A 16,451-nucleotide genomic window follows, 5' to 3' on the forward strand; every position below is an offset into this window, starting at 1 on the left:
ATACATATGATGACACTTAGCCATAAAGGGAATTTTCAGTTCTACCTATAGTTTAAGGATGTATAAAAATCACTGCATACAAAACACTTTACCTATATAATGTGCAATTTTGGAAACTACCAAGGTTTACTGAAGACATACAGGGAATTACTGGTAGCCAATTCAGTTCGCTATAGATTACTATAATAATTCTGTTGCTAAATGCAATGTATCCAGTAACAGGGCTGTAGTAGGAGACGGCTGCTTATGCAATTTCCTAGAATATTTCCAAGCATTTGGACTTTACACTCTGTAACAAGGTTAATATAGATAATGTAGACAGGAATAGGCAGGTGACCTAGATCATGTGAAAGACGTCACACACACACACACACACACACACTCATATATATACAGTCCTATGAAAAAGTTTGGGCACCCCTATTAATCTTAATCATTTTTAGTTCTAAATAGTTTGGCGTTTGCAGCAGCCATTTCAGTTTGATATATCTAATAACTGATGGACACAGTAATATTTCAGGATTGAAATGAGGTTTATTGTACTAACAGAAAATGTGCAATATGCATTAAACCAAAATTTGACCGGTGCAAAAGTATGGGCACCTCAACAGAAAAGTGACATTAATATTTAGTAGATCCTCCTTTTGCAAAGATAACAGCCTCTAGTCGCTTCCTGTAGCTTTTAATCAGTTCCTGGATCCTGAATAAAGGTATTTTGGACAAACAATTCAAGTTCAGTTAAGTTTGATGTCGCCGAGCATGGACAGCCCGCTTCAAATCATCCCACAGATGTTCAATGATATTCAGGTCTGGGGACTGGGATGGCCATTCCAGAACATTGTAATTGTTCCTCTGCATGAATGCCTGAGGATTTGGAGCGGTGTTTTGGATCATTGTCTTGCTGAAATATCCATCCCCGGCGTAACTTCAACTTCGTCACTGATTCTTGAACATTATTCTCAAGAATCTGCTGATACTGAGTGGAATCCATGCGACTCTCAACTTTAACAAGATTCCCGATGCCGGCATTGGCCACACAGCCCCAAAGCATGATGGAACCTCCACCAAATTTTACAGTGGGTAGCATGTGTTTTTCTTGGAATGCTGTTTCTTTTTGGACGCCATGCATAACGCCTTTTTTTATAACCAAACAACTCAATTTTTGTTTCCAAAATGAAGCTGCCTTGTCCAAATGTGCTTTTTCATACCTCAGGCAACTCTATTTGTGGCGTACGTGCAGAAACGGCTTCTTTCTCATCACTCTCCCATACAGCTTCTATTTGTGCAAAGTGCGCTGTATAGTTGACCGATGCACAGTGACACCATCTGCAGCAAGATGATGCTGCAGCTCTTTGGAGGTGGTCTGTGGATTGTCCTTGACTGTTCTCACCATTCTTCTTCTCTGCCTTTCTGATATTTTTCTTGGCCTGCCACTTCTGGGCTTAACAAGAACTGTCCCTGTGGTCTTCCATTTCCTTACTATGTTCCTCATAGTGGAAACTGACAGGTTAAATCTCTGAGACAACGTTTTGTATCCTTCCCCTGAACAACTATGTTGAACAATCTTTGTTTTCAGATCATTTGAGAGTTGTTTTGAGTAGCCCATGATGCCACTCTTCAGAGGAGATTCAAATAGGAGATCAACTTGCAATTGGCCACCTTAAATACCTTTTCTTATGATTGGATACATCTGGCTATGAAGTTCAAAGCTCACTGAGGTTATAAAACCAATTTTGTGCTTCAGTAAGTCAGTAAAAAGTAGTTAGGGGAATTCAAATCAATAAAATGATAAGGGTGCCCATACTTTTGCACCGGTCAAATTTTGGTTTAATGCATATTGCACATTTTCTGTTAGTACAATAAACCTCATTTCAATCCTGAAATATTACTGTGTCCATCAGTTATTAGATATATCAAACTGAAATGGCTGTTGCAAACACAAAAATATTTAGAACAAAAAATGATTAAGATTAATAGGGGTGCCCAAACTTTTTCATAGGACTGTATATATATATATATATATATATATATATATATATATATATATATATATGTAAATTTATGTATATATCTGTATGATTATAGATTTGTATAGCTGCACCATTTAAAAAAGTATAGACTTTTTTTGTATGTAGCCCTTTCTCATCCCCTGGTTGAAATTAATGTACATGTATTTTTTTCACATGGGGATAACACTGTTTGATTCTATATTTCTGTAGGGCTGGGTTGATATCAGTGGCGTAACTACTGGGGTAGTAGTGGTAGCCACTGCCACAGGGTCCAGAATTAGGGGGCCTGGTGGGCCCTGATTTTTATCTATTTATTTTTAATAGGCCGTTACCTGCTGGAGTAGCCCCAACAGGTATCTTGCCCTACTTACTTACCGATTCTCATCCCTGCTCATGGCCTTGGGGCCTGGTTCGCCTTGGGGCCCCACCATTCCTAGTTATGCCACTGGCTGATATGCTGGATCCTGGCGACGGATTCCTTTGACAACCACATCTTTAGTGATCATAAAGCTCAGTCATAGAGAGTAGAAATGTCTCATTTAGCAGACTTGAGGCTCTAGGTCCCAATCAGGGGTGTAACTACCATAGAGGCAGTGGAGGCGGCTGCCACAGGGCCCGGGCCATTAGGGGGCCGGGTGACAGCCGCTACCGCTGCGTTTTGTTTTTTTTTAATAGGCCGTTACAGGCCCTATTTACTTGCCGATCCTGGCTGGGCCGGGATCGGCAAGTGACACCGCGGGCCCCACAAATACTATCATTATACTCGGGGGTCTTTGCTCCAGGACATACCCTATAGCTATGATCCTAATCTCATGGTCACATAGTTGGAGTCAAATCCGCATCTTCTCTATGATAATTGGGAACCAATAATTGTAAAGGGATCCACCATGTTGTAAAATCTACTCATAATGTCTATAAAATTGAATGATCAAATCAAGACCCTATGACCTCGAAAGGTTTCCTGTGTTGGACAGATATTCTAGTGATGATCCTATTTTACGTAGTGTCTGTTAATGCTTAAAGGGTCTCTCCAAGACTGATTTTGATGGGACAGTCTTGGAGTGCCCTTGTAATATTTTCTCATATGAATGATTCTTGATTCACTTGGCACATTTGGAAGGTGTAGACCGGAGCTATTACCCCTAGAACATATTACAGCGTCTCTGCTTGGCTCACAACAATGTTGTCACTTGGGTTTAGCTATGTGGAATTTGTTGATTAAGGCCCTGAAAGAAGAAGCGCAGGTACGTATGTAATAAAGCACGCCATTAAACATTACTCATATACTTGCCTGACTTGTTTTATGTAAGAGACTGGTTACAACGAGATCTTTTGCAAGCCTCAAGCAGGAAACTTCTCTGGTAACTGGACATCTCTTATAGAATTGCATCTTCAAGACGTCTTTGGCACAAGTGAAAGCTTCTCCAACTTACCTGAGATATTATAGCACTGTGTTTTGAGGTATAAAATGAATAAATGTAAGAATCAATACTTACCCTAAGACATATGACACTTTCAAAAGCCTTTACATAATAGTAAGAGACAGTGGCGTAACTACCGCCATAGCAGCAGAGGCAGCTGCCACAGGGCCTGGGACATTAGGGGCCCGGTGACAGCTGCTACCGCTGCTATCATTATACTCGGGGGGGGGGGGGGTCTTTTCGGACCCCTGAGTATAATGATTGGCAGACTGGGAGAGGTAAGAAACCTAAAAAACACTGTTACTTACCTCTCCACGATCCTGCCAGGCCTCCTTCCTAGTTGTCTGACGTCACATGAACCCGGCCTGCGTCCCAGGTCATGTGACGTCCGATATCATTGAAGAAGGACAGCAGCGGAGGCCGACAGCGTAGGAGCCGGGGGACAGGTAAGAAACAGTAATTTTTTATGTTTTTATTCCCCCAGGTCTCCGATTATTATACTCTGGGGTCTGAAAAGACGCCAGAGTATAATAATTGTTTATGAGTGTCCACAGTGGGACATAATACTGTGTGCAGGGGCCACTATGGGGGATAATACTGTGTGCAGGGGCCACTATGGGGCATAATACTGTGTGCAGCGGCCACTATGGGGGATAATACTGTGTGCAGGGGCCACTACGGGGGATAATACTGTGTGCAGGGGCCACTACGGGGGATAATACTGTGTGCAGGGGCCACTATGGGGGATAATACTGTGTGCAGGGGCCACTACGGGGGATAATACTGTGTGCAGGGGCCACTATGGGGGATAATACTGTGTGCAGGGGCCACTATGGGGGATAATACTGTGTGCAGGGGCCACTATTGGGATAATACTGTGTGCAGGGGCCACTATTGGGGATAATACTGTGTGCAGGGGCCACTATGGGGGATAATACTGTGTGCAGGGGCCACTATTGGGGATAATACTGTTTGCAGGGGCCTCTAAGGGACATAATAATGTGTGCAGGGGCCACTATGGGGGATAATACTGTGTGCAGGGGCCTCTAAGGGACATAATACTGTGTGCAGGGGCCACTATGGGGGATTATACTGTGTGCAGGGGCCACTAAGGGACATAATACTGTGTGCAGGGGCCACTATGGGGAATTATACTGTGTGCAGGGGCCACTAAGTGACATAATACTGTGTGCAGGGGCCACTATGGGGGATAATAGAACGCGCAGGAATGTGTAGGAGGGGGTCGGTCGAGGTCTTCGGTGTCGGTCGGGGGGGGCCATGTCAAAAGTTCGCCACGGGGCCCCGCCATTCCTAGTTACGCCACTGGTAACAGACATTTACTAATATGAATTGAGGCCAATATCCTAAGTGACACTCTACTCACATCAAAGTTTCCCCCAAACTAACATAACAAAATGTAGCGTAATTTTAGAAGAATATAATAAGTATATTCTGTATTATATAAGGATTATTTTCTTCAAATATTCATCTGGCTTTCACATTTCTTTCTGTACATCAAGACCTTCTCTGAAGACTTTAGGACCCTTAAAAATTGTACAGTTTTATAAAGAGAAATGTCTGTACACCATTGGTTTTACATGTAAGCTAACTGTTAGGATAGCAGACGCAGGTCAGAGCCAAAGTAAGAACCAGTACTAGATACACCAATCAAAATAGCCCTGGGCCACACCAACTCCAACCCCACAATGGTGTTTACCGGAGCCCGAGATGGTGGGGATGGATTTGGCTGCACTGCTGGGCTGAGTGGTATGGGTCGGGAAATGTCAAACACCCAGTGCACCAGAAATCACAGTAACCAGACACTGAGATCTCTTACCAGCAGATGTTTCGGGTTGCGGTCTTGGTCCAGGGATCCACAAGGCTGAAGCAGGTGGTCGGTAGGTGGCGGCAGAGAGTAAATCGTAGTTGTACTACGGTCTGGGTCGTCAGCAAGGGGGAAATACAGTATAATGGTTAATCCAAATGAAACATCAGGTAGGCCGAGTCGGTAACAGAAACGGTAGTGGAGTACAAAGCAGGGAGCAGAGGTCTAGAAGCAAGCCAAGGTCATTAACAGGAACATGCAGAGTACAGAATCAGGGGGCAGAGGCAAAAGGTCAAAGCAAAGGGTCAAAAGACAGGTAATCAGATAGGAGAAAGCTTAATACCAGCACAAGGCAACTGAATAGCCAGCGGCGGTTTGGAGTCAGAGCCCTCCTCAAATAGGCTCTGGCCCGCCGCTAGGCTGAAACGAGAAGTCTCCCATCCAGTTCAGGAGGAGAATGGCAACCCCCATATATTGCTGTACTTCGGAGGCTCCAGTCCTCCCCAAAACACTAACTTTATCAAAATACTAAGGCCACATGCCTTATACATTGATGTATTATAGATCTGCACAACCACTAATGGAATGATGCCATAAAATAGAGTCTGCACAACTCTGATGTACAGACATTTATCTTTGATATACCCTTGATATACAGAAAGAGATGTGCAAGTCCTCCAGAAATGCCCGGGACGTGGGGATAAGAACTGTACTTATTAGCAAATGTTATTATTGTGCATGACTCTTGCATGATAACTCAGGTGACTCACCAATGACGTAGTCGTATTATGAAAGACTTTAATCCTCGTAAACTCAATAGAAAGGAAGTCAGACTTCCATGGAACAGACGGATGACTGATAATACAGGCGTATTTCAAAGGAATCACAGGAAAACCTCTGCATATGCCTCTATGTGACCCGTATACATGCTGTGTTTGCATTTTGCAGATTAGATACAGTACCACATCTCCACCCCATTATATTTGTGTAAATATTCATACCCCATAGATTGTTTAATGTTCCCTTCATTATCAAATACCTATTTACCCAGGGATATTCGCTTCTCATAACTAAACTAAACTCCATATGGGTGTCCTCAACTGATCCACCAGATACTCTGCAGATAGAGGAGCGCGGTGGTGATAAAGGTACCCAAGAATACTCCTTCACCCACCTCCTCAACATTTACTTAAAGGGAGTCAAGCACCAGAAAACTCAACATCAAACCAGATGCATTTAGTTTGGGAAATTTGAAATTAAGGCTCAAGTGTAATGAAGATGTGCCAGCGCTTCCAAAGTATGTAACAGCGGGTCTCTAGCATGCCCATTGCGCCTGAGCCTTATTGGCATATTTTGGAAAGTTACATAAAAGAGACATGAAAGACTATCAATTAGAAATGCTGGATATATATCTCTATATCTGTCACAAGATGTACAAGACATGGATAGTATGTGTGCATGGAGCTCTGGGGTAGTCAACCATTACCTGTGGCACCATTGTAAAAGTCATTAATAATTTTCATTGGAAACTAATTTATTAAGCACAATTTTGCATTGAATTTCATATGGGTTTTTTTAAGCATTTTTGATTCCGCTCCTTTCTGAACACTGAATTTGTAGTTTATTTGAGGAAAACTCCTGCAGAAATAGTTCTTATCTAGGTTTTCACAGGATGACTACCTATGTGGTCACATTGCTGTATTGTCATTTAGTCTAGATCTCTATGTATGTAGAGTAACATAATCCCTCCCTTTGTACGCACAGCTCAAGCTAATAATGACCCAGATAAAGATGAAAAACATACAGCGACCATCCTGAGTCACTTCCTAGGCGCCACATGCCAGTGAGTACATTATAAATGAGCTTCTTCATGGTCCAGATTTAAGGGTCATGTAATGTTAAATGGATATGGGCGTATGCTACTATTATATTTGTACAGGGATAGGTGTACATTGGCTATACCTCGGACTAGTACATAAGACTGTCCGCCTATGGCCTGGTTTACATCTGCGTTCGGGTTTTCATTTGGGGAGTCCACTTGCATGGAAATGGAAACCTATACACATAAAAAAGTGGTTACCTAAGGAAACTCGCAGACCCCATAGACTATTATGGGGTCTGTGTGGTTTTGGCACAAAAAATGCAGAGAGAACTGCAGGAACTGAGTGGAAATCACACTGACCCATTATAGTCTATGGGGTCCCAGGTAACCGCTTTTTTATACATATAGGATTCCGTTTGAGGGGTCCCCAAACGGAAACCCAATGTGAACCAGACCCATCAGCCAGTCACTTCACATACACTATGAAGGCCAATGTTTTTGGAATTATGGTGTACATAAAGCCTATACTGATAAAGTAAAACATGGGGAGCAAGCACTGCAATGATCCTTGGTCATAAGACTGTAGCAGATTATTACATGTCTCCATTCTGTTATGAAATCAGCAGTTGCAGCAATTTCCTGCTATAACTCATAGTACAGACATCTTCACCCATGTGCAGATTTCTTTGTAGTGAGCTGGTAACATAAAGCAGTAGTTACTAAAACACAAAATACGTTGAGAAATTCTGATGAATGAGGTTATTTCTGTGCCAACATGAAAAACACAAAGCTAAAAATATAAAGTGCTATATCTTACTACAGTTAAAGGGGCTACATGGTAGATGACTATTTTCTTACTAAGTGAGCAGTGTGGGCAGGGGTCTGCAGCCCAGTATCCATATACCAGCTATGGGCTATTCTGGGCTAAGCTCATCTCTCCTACCCAAGGACTGCACCCATGAGCTTCCTACTCCTAGTGGGTAATAGTGTCGCGGCCAAGAAATACACTCTAGTCACACAGGTACGTTGTCACCAGCCTTTATGAAGGTAGATGATGTTCATTTCTCCAGATTATGACCTTACCGACTAGTTCTTTAGCCATTGGTTATTATTAGAGATGAGCGAGTAGTATTCGATCGAGTAGGTATTAAATTGAATACTACGGTATTCGAAATACTCGATCGAGTACCACTCGCTATTCGAATGGAAAAGTTCGATGCAGAACCAGCATTGATTGGCCGAATGCTATACAGTCGGCCAATCAACGCTGGTTCTTCTCCTACCTTTAGAAGTCTTCTCCGTGCAGCTTCCCCGCGGCGTCTTCCGGCTCTGAATTCACTCTGCCAGGCATTGGGCCTGGGCAGAGCCGACTGCGCATGTCCACTTGTAGTGCAGACATGCGCAGTCGGCTCTGCCCAGGCCCGATGCCTGGCAGAGTGAATTCAGAGCCGGAAGACGCCACGGGGATGATGCACGGAGAAGACTTCTCCTAGAATCCAGCCCGACCCTCATTCGTGGACCTGGTAAGTATAATTTGATCGAATGTTGCCTACCCCTGAAACGAGCATTTTCCCCCATAGACTATAATAGGGTTCGATATTCGATTCGAGTAGTTGAATATTGAGGGGCTACTCGAAACGAATATCGAACCTCGAACATTTTACTGTTCGCTCATCTCAAGTTATTATCAACCATTATTTGTTTCTGAAATTACCCACAGACATACAGGCTGACCTACAACTACATCTATCATTTGTATAGCCAATGGTGACACAATGTTGCGGGTGAAACTGAGGCTTTTTTCGCAACATCATGCAGTCACAGGCTACCGTGATTGGACAGGGCTTTGGTCATGTTGGTGTCTCCATATACTTATCCAAATGTAGTGATTGATATAATGATCCAGCTCATAAAATAACTTACTTAAAATTGGTTTTTAGCATCTATATAGGTGCAAAAGCTGAACCCTGTATACACATAAAACACTTCTTGAATATCACACGTGACGTTCCTTGTACTTTCCCTGGATGGATTTTTTCATAGGAAGATGTGGGCAACAGAAGAAACAGATCCAAAACTACTTAACCAAATTGACGTATTTACCTCCAGGGTGTCAGCATGCACCCACACGCAATGCGAAAAAAGTATTTTGTGGTTCCTCTAAAAAGTCAACCTGGCAGTAAATTTTCCCTATTTGGTTGTTCTGCAGAACTCTTGTTACTACATAACCCCATGAAATACTTACAAATTAGAATATGTAACCTTGATGTGTGGGGTTTCCAAAGAATGTGTCCATGTTTATAAGGTCTCTGACACTTCACAATGTGCACATTCATTATTCTAATTCTATTACGTCTTAAAGAGTAATAAACCCTAAATGAAATACCTCCATTCATTGTTCCTATGCCCTGAACTGTGATGGCCCCTGGACAGTTATATGTACATTACTGAAGATCTAATTCTCCAAGTGGGCGGTAACCTTTTTGGCAAATAACGTATGTGGCAAATAAGGGCTAAATTACATATACCCATCCAGGTGTCATATCTGTTCAGCAGGTCGATGGATTTGGGTACAGAGAAAACATGCCTGCTCCAAAGGAGCCATCAGATTACTTGTCTCCCTCTCCACCGTGCTTCGCCAGTAACATGGTGGCACCTTGCCTTTGATGTCAGTCGTACAATTTGTGAAGACCTGGTGTAAAGCAGAACGTCCTCAGGAGCCCATGCTAAGGACATCTTGCCCTCACTTTATAGTGTTTTTCACCATTCTTACTATAGTACATCCATATGCAAGGTGATAAATTCCTATTCTTTAAATGAAGCTGGTGGGTCACATTTCCGTTCCGACCAGGATCACATGTGTTTTTCTGCTCCATTGTGAAATGTTTTAAACCAAACCTTCACACCTGGTATCCAGCTGCCTGGAAGACGTACAACAGGAAGTTTCATTTCACAGAGTCCTACGCCAAAGCCCCATCAGGTAATATCGTGAAGCTGTGGATGTGTATAAAAAGCCTATTTACTTCCACTGTAGTGTCCTGTTTATTTCCCAGTGCTTATATAGTGCCAACATATTCTGCTGCACTGTACAGGCATTGTCAAACTTCACATCAATGCCTATCCCCAGCGGGATTCTTGTTTCCCTTTCTCAGACTCACACTATGGACAGTTTCGTAGGTAGCGTGTTTTTGGAGTAAGGAAGAAAACCCATGCAAACATAGGCAGACGGTACAAATGTCTTGCGGATATTGCTTTTGGTCAGTATCAGACTGTTACGGGGAGGACCGGAGCCTTCGCAACGCTGTGTGGAGGCTGTCGGCCCTCTCCTCACTGCGCTCCCAAGTCCTCGCTTCCAGGTCTCGGGAGGCAGGCTGGAACCTCCGCAGCGATGTGCAGGGGTTGCCGGTCTCCTCCTGAGCCACACAGGGGACTTCCACTTTCAGCCTAGCGGCAGGCCGATACCTGTTTAAGGAGGACTCTGGCTCTGGACCGCTGCTGGCTATTCAGTTGTACTTGTCATTCTGATAGTAAGCATTCTCTAGTTATCCATTTGCCTGTGTTTCTGACCCCTTGCCTGACCTTTGACCTTGCCTTTACTTCCTGATTTGGTACTGTGCCTTACTCCTGTTTATGACCCTAGCATGCCTCCAGACCTCTGCTTCCTGAACACCATTTTGTACTGCGCTACTGCTCCTGTTACCAACTTGAGCTGCCTGATGTTCCCTTTGGATTTCCCACTGTACAGGATTGCCCTCTTGTTGACGACCCAGACCGCACAACTACGTTTGCTTTCTGCTGCCATCTGCTGACCATCCACTTCAACCTTCTGGATCCTTGGACTTACACCACAATCCTAAACGTCTGCTATTAAGAAATCTCAGTGTCTGGTTTGCCATGATTTGTGGTGCACTGTGTGTTTGCCATTTCCCGACTAATACCACTCTGCCCAGCAGTGCAGCCAAGTCCATCCCCACCATCTGGGGCTCTGGTGAACACCACTGTGGGGTTGGAGTTGGTGCCGTACGGAGGGTGTTGGACACACGGCACCGTGTTCAACCATTTATATCGGTGTATCTAGTACTGCCCCCAGTGTTCTCGCAGGCTCAGACTGTAATGTCTGTGGCTCGGCACTCATTGCTAATAGCTCCATGCTCCACTATAGTGTTCACCCTCTATCTGGACACAAATAGAGGTGAAATCACTGCCTGCTGCCCGGCACAGTGGGACATCACCCAGAATGTGGGACTCTTCCTCTCAATCTGGGGTGGCTGAGTGGGCCCCCACAACCATAGGGCCCAGTATGGCTGCATCGTTGCACCTATGGTTATGGCGGCCCCAATGCTTCCCATGTTGTAGCCCCATAACCCCTCTGTGTGATAACTTTAACCAATACGCAACTTTCAGTTTAGACCTTGGGAATGCAATATAGGGCCAAGGAAGGGTAGGTAAGACATGAGCAAATCTCTGATACTCCATTAGCTCAGAACCCAAAGAGATACATTTTATGAGTTAGGACATGTCAGATTTGTCAGTGGGGGTTATTCTTCAAATATGTAGGAAAATTACTATATCTATATCTGCATCGGAACTGGATTCCTGTCTAGAACAAAGTGGCAGGCGACTTATCATTACAAGTGTTCCGGCCATAACCAGTTTTCTTGCAGTTGCTAATGTGAGGATATGCTGAGTCGTGAGGGATGACCAAATATCATGAGGAACCTTAGCCTTATGCCTCGCCAAAGTTCAATGAGTAGACACCCCTGCACCCAGAAAATGAATAATCGACTACACCAAGTGAGCCCCACCCCAGTTCCTGGGAAGCGTCCTTCCTGTTTTTTAGAAATCAGGGTTATGAGTAACTGTGTCCCGTATTCTCAGTTCAGATGAGAACACAGAATAGTCGGATATCTGTGATAAACTTTCCTAATCCTCTGATACAGTATTGTTTAGTAAGCAGAAATACCGCCATTAGTTCACACTAGTATTAGGACATTATACAGATGGAAGTAATGTGAGGGCTGAATGGTTCCCTTTAATTCAGCCAGTATTGAAGGTGCTATATTCTGAAGGGTAAACAGATATATTTTAGTATTTTCCCTGCTATGTTTATATAACTAATGTATTATCTGAGCTCCCGTAAACACGTGTGTCCAGTTGCCGAATGCTAAGCTAACCTGACACATGTCAGATATGTTTGTGAGATAGTTCTTATCCAGGACTCGGCCCCAAACACCCATCAGCTAATTACCCTTTCACAACGAATTACACAGTCATGGTCTAACAAGCGAATCTTCCCAGCAGCGCTGGGTGTAACTAAGGTTATTACGTGGTCCAACACCTGGCTCCATTATTGTACGGATAAACACGAAAACACCTGCTTGACATTTTGGGGTCACTTATTCCACAAATCTTACACATCCAAGGAAGACACTTTTAGTATGTTTGATATAGGGAGAAGGAGGTTTTCTATATGTGCACCATAGTGAGTAGGTATTTCATGCTCCTGAAAAAAATAGTCCTGAGAATAAAAGTGACGCCTACTTGTGCACCAGTGTATTTGGACAACGCAGTCATTCTTGGCTTTACAAGGACATGATCGTCTTGGCTCCTCCAATCCTTGTATCTGTTTAGGTATTTCTAGTGCTGATGCTGGCCTATTCAGGTTGGTAAAAACTCTGCCCATAACTTTTTAGTTACAGATAAAGCAAAGCTTAAAGGGGCGAAGATTGTTTGTGTAATGAAAAGTCGTACAATTTTTCCAATATACTTTCAGTATTAATTCCTCACAGTTTTGTAGATCTCTGCTTGCTGTCATCATTCTGCTTACTTCCAGTGGATTGAAAATCAGTCAATGGTCATGTGATATATACGGTCCATAGTCATGTGATGTACAGTGCATAGTCATGTGATGTACAGTCCATCGTCATGTGATATACAGTCCATAGTCATGTGATGTACAGTCCATGGTCATGTGATATATATACGGTCCATAGTCATGTGATATACTGTCCATAGTCATGTGATGTACAGTCCATAGTCATGTGATGTACAATCCATGGTCCTGTGATGTATGGTCCATAGTCATGTGATGTACAGTCCATGGTCCTGTGATGTACAGTCCATGGTCATGTGATATATATATGGTCCATAGTCATGTGATATACTGTCCATAGTCATGTGATGTACAGTCCATAGTCATGTGATGTACAGTCCATGGTCCTGTGATGTACAGTCCATGGTCATGTGATGTACAGTCCATGGTCCTGTGATGTACAGTCCATGGTCATGTGATGTACAGTCCATGGTCATGTGATATATACGGTCCATAGTCATGTGATGTACTGTCCATAGTCATGTGATGTACAGTCCATAGTCATGTGATATACAGTATACGGTCCATACTGCAGTCTGCTAAATCTACAATAAAACACGTCTGTTCTCAGGATTGGTGGGGCTCACTGCTGTCAGTCCTCTACCAATCAGCTATATTACATAAATGATATAATTCTAATATTTGTTGTGGCATAAACCCTTTCTACAAATATTACTATTCTAGGTGCATAACTTGTTTTAAGGCTCCATTCACACAGAGTAACGTAGGCGTTTTTTGTGCTTATTTTGTGCTTATTTTGGCACATAGCGCTGCGTATACACTGCATTTGCGCCTTTCAACGCGACCGCAAATAGCACGGCGCAAACACGGCGTATACGCGGCGTTTATGCGGCGCTATGTGCCAAAATAAGCACAAAATAAGCACAAAAAACGCCTACGTTACTCTGTGAATGGAGCCTAAGTTGGGAATCCACTTGAAATGTTTTTCTTTTTGGTTCTTGTATATAAGGGACTGACAGTAGGTGATGGCGGTGATAAGGAACTGCAAGTGACTACGACAACTACAAAGATCACAGCCTGTTACAGTCATCAGTTCCCCTGTACAGCTTCATTGACCCTGGGTATATAGGAAATTTTTGTCATGGTACCACCCGTCTTACCAGTCAGAGAGGATCAGTGTTTTCTGCTTGTCATATTTAGAGACAAGACTTTTCTATCTCTATTATACGGCATTTGGATAGGAATTTTCTTTTAGCTACAATCGTTATGCATTTCATACAAATTGTTATGTTTTGATGCAAATTTACATGAAAGTAGGGAGCTAAGTGATATTTTCATGCACTTTTAAAAAATATATGATATTTTTATTTTATAATTCAAGTTATATTTGTGCTTGTGGAAAGTGTAAAACTTGTCTTGGAAGTAAACAGGTTAAAGGGGCTGTAACAATTGAAGAAAAAAAAAACCATAGGTGTTTTTTTCACACCTGTGTATGTGTTGTGTCTTGTATTGTATATGTAGTACATTGTAGTTAATAGGGGTGAAGCGCAGTACTAAACACAACCTGCGGATGGGTGTGGCACTGTTTTTCAAAACAAAAAATGACCATATTTTTGCTTTTTTAAATTCTGTACAAACCTTTGAAAGTGTAATATTTATGGAACAATAGACAGTAGTTACTTTAGAGGAAGGTATACCTGGCATTCAGGAGTCTCGGAAAGGTGACAGCTAGAGATGAGCGAACACTGTTCGGATCAGCCAATCCGAACAGCACGCTCCCATAGAAATGAATGGAGGCACCTGTGACACTGACTTTGCCGGTGGCCGGCCGGCGTCACAGGTGCTTCCATTCATTTCTTTGGGAGCGTGCTGTTCGGATCGGCTGATCCGAACAGTGTTCGCTCATCTCTAGTGACAGCCCATGTACAATCTATAGCTGTCACCCAGCTTTTCTAGAGCCAGGAAAAATGAATAAATAACTGAATAGCATAGCAGAAAAGGACCTACGTCTTATATTCAGTGTTGCGGGATTTTTCTGCAGTGTGTAGACGTGATTTGTTTAGATACCATCCACTTCACTGCTACTGTACACAGCGGGTTAGCCACAGCAATTTTGCTTGCGGCTAATTCTCTGCAAACTTATAGTGTGTGGCCTTGGCCCAGGCTCTGATTGGCCCTTGGGGAAACAGTTGAATCCCCTAGTGGGGCCCCGAGCCAGACAGGCCCCTAGCTCACCCTGGAATGGCACATTGCACTTTGTAATTCACACAGATACTCACAGCATCGCAACCAGGTTGTGTCAGCATAATGTACTTGGTAGATAATTTAAGAAATGACCCAATTTATTTTTATATACTGTAGACACACTGGGCAGCGTAGATGTAATCTAGGTGCAGAGACAGTCAACCAGTATCCTCACTCAGATTTAATGAAATTGTAAATCACTAAATCTTTAGGAGGAAGGGATATTAATAGCAGTATAAGGCTGTATTCATAAAGAGTAACGCCAGGCGTTTTTTGTGTGCTTTTTGCACATAGCGCCGCGTTAACGCCGCATATACGTGGCGTTAACGCCGCGCTATTTTGCGGTGGCGTTCACCGGAGTTAACGCGCCGCTATGTGCAAAAAACACACAAAAAACGCCTGGCGTTACTCTGTGTGAATACAGCCTCATTTAGGCATTGCATACTATACTATGTTTTCCGTTTATGGGTATGGCAGTGCTGTATAGTAATGTATAGGCGATACAAGTGTCGCGTTATTACAGCTGTAGCACTTTGCACTGTATTCCCCAGCACAGCACATGTCTTTATAGCTATGCAGTGTATCTAATGCAGTAATGCCGGGTCATATAGCCATTAAACAGTAGACAACATTTGCATTATGAGCATGAGGTTGCTTGTGCCTTAGCAATATGTCAGAATTCATTTTGCTATAAAGCAAGTGACTTTTTCCTTCCATAATAGAACTACTTACTGTAATTGTAAAATCAATGGAGGCAGATACTTTTTAGTATGAGGTGACACCTTCCAGTAAAAAATGAGATCACTATTGAAATTTGCTTGCAATTACAGAATCAGACTGAGGTGTAAGCCTAAAAAGCTGGAGGACGTACAGTATGGTTTACTTCCCAGAGAAGATGAAATGCAAGTGATATCAGGTATTAGGTAATAGCACAGGATGCTGTTTCATGCTTATGGGATGACTTATGGGGTCACCTTGGTACTGATATATTTATTATGTCACCCTAGAAAACCTTAAGATTTCCAGTCTGGTGTATGGGCAGACATCGGATTTGTTAAGAGCCTGGAGCCTCTTGATAATTCTGGCATGCTTCACACCACTGATACGGGATGAGGGAGGGGGAAAATACACAGCCCACTTGCGAAAAAGTTAATATATCTAAATTTTTAAGCACTCATGTTCCTTGTGGTGAGATTGGGAGCACGGACCAAAGTAGCTCTGTCGGCCCAGAACATGTCCAAGAAGGAAAAACGAGGTATAGCCCAGCAGCCACGAATAAAAGTCCAAAATTTATTTA

This window comes from Leptodactylus fuscus, chromosome 6 (genome assembly GCF_031893055.1).
Source record: "Leptodactylus fuscus isolate aLepFus1 chromosome 6, aLepFus1.hap2, whole genome shotgun sequence".
Classification (NCBI taxonomy): Eukaryota; Metazoa; Chordata; class Amphibia; order Anura; family Leptodactylidae; genus Leptodactylus; species Leptodactylus fuscus.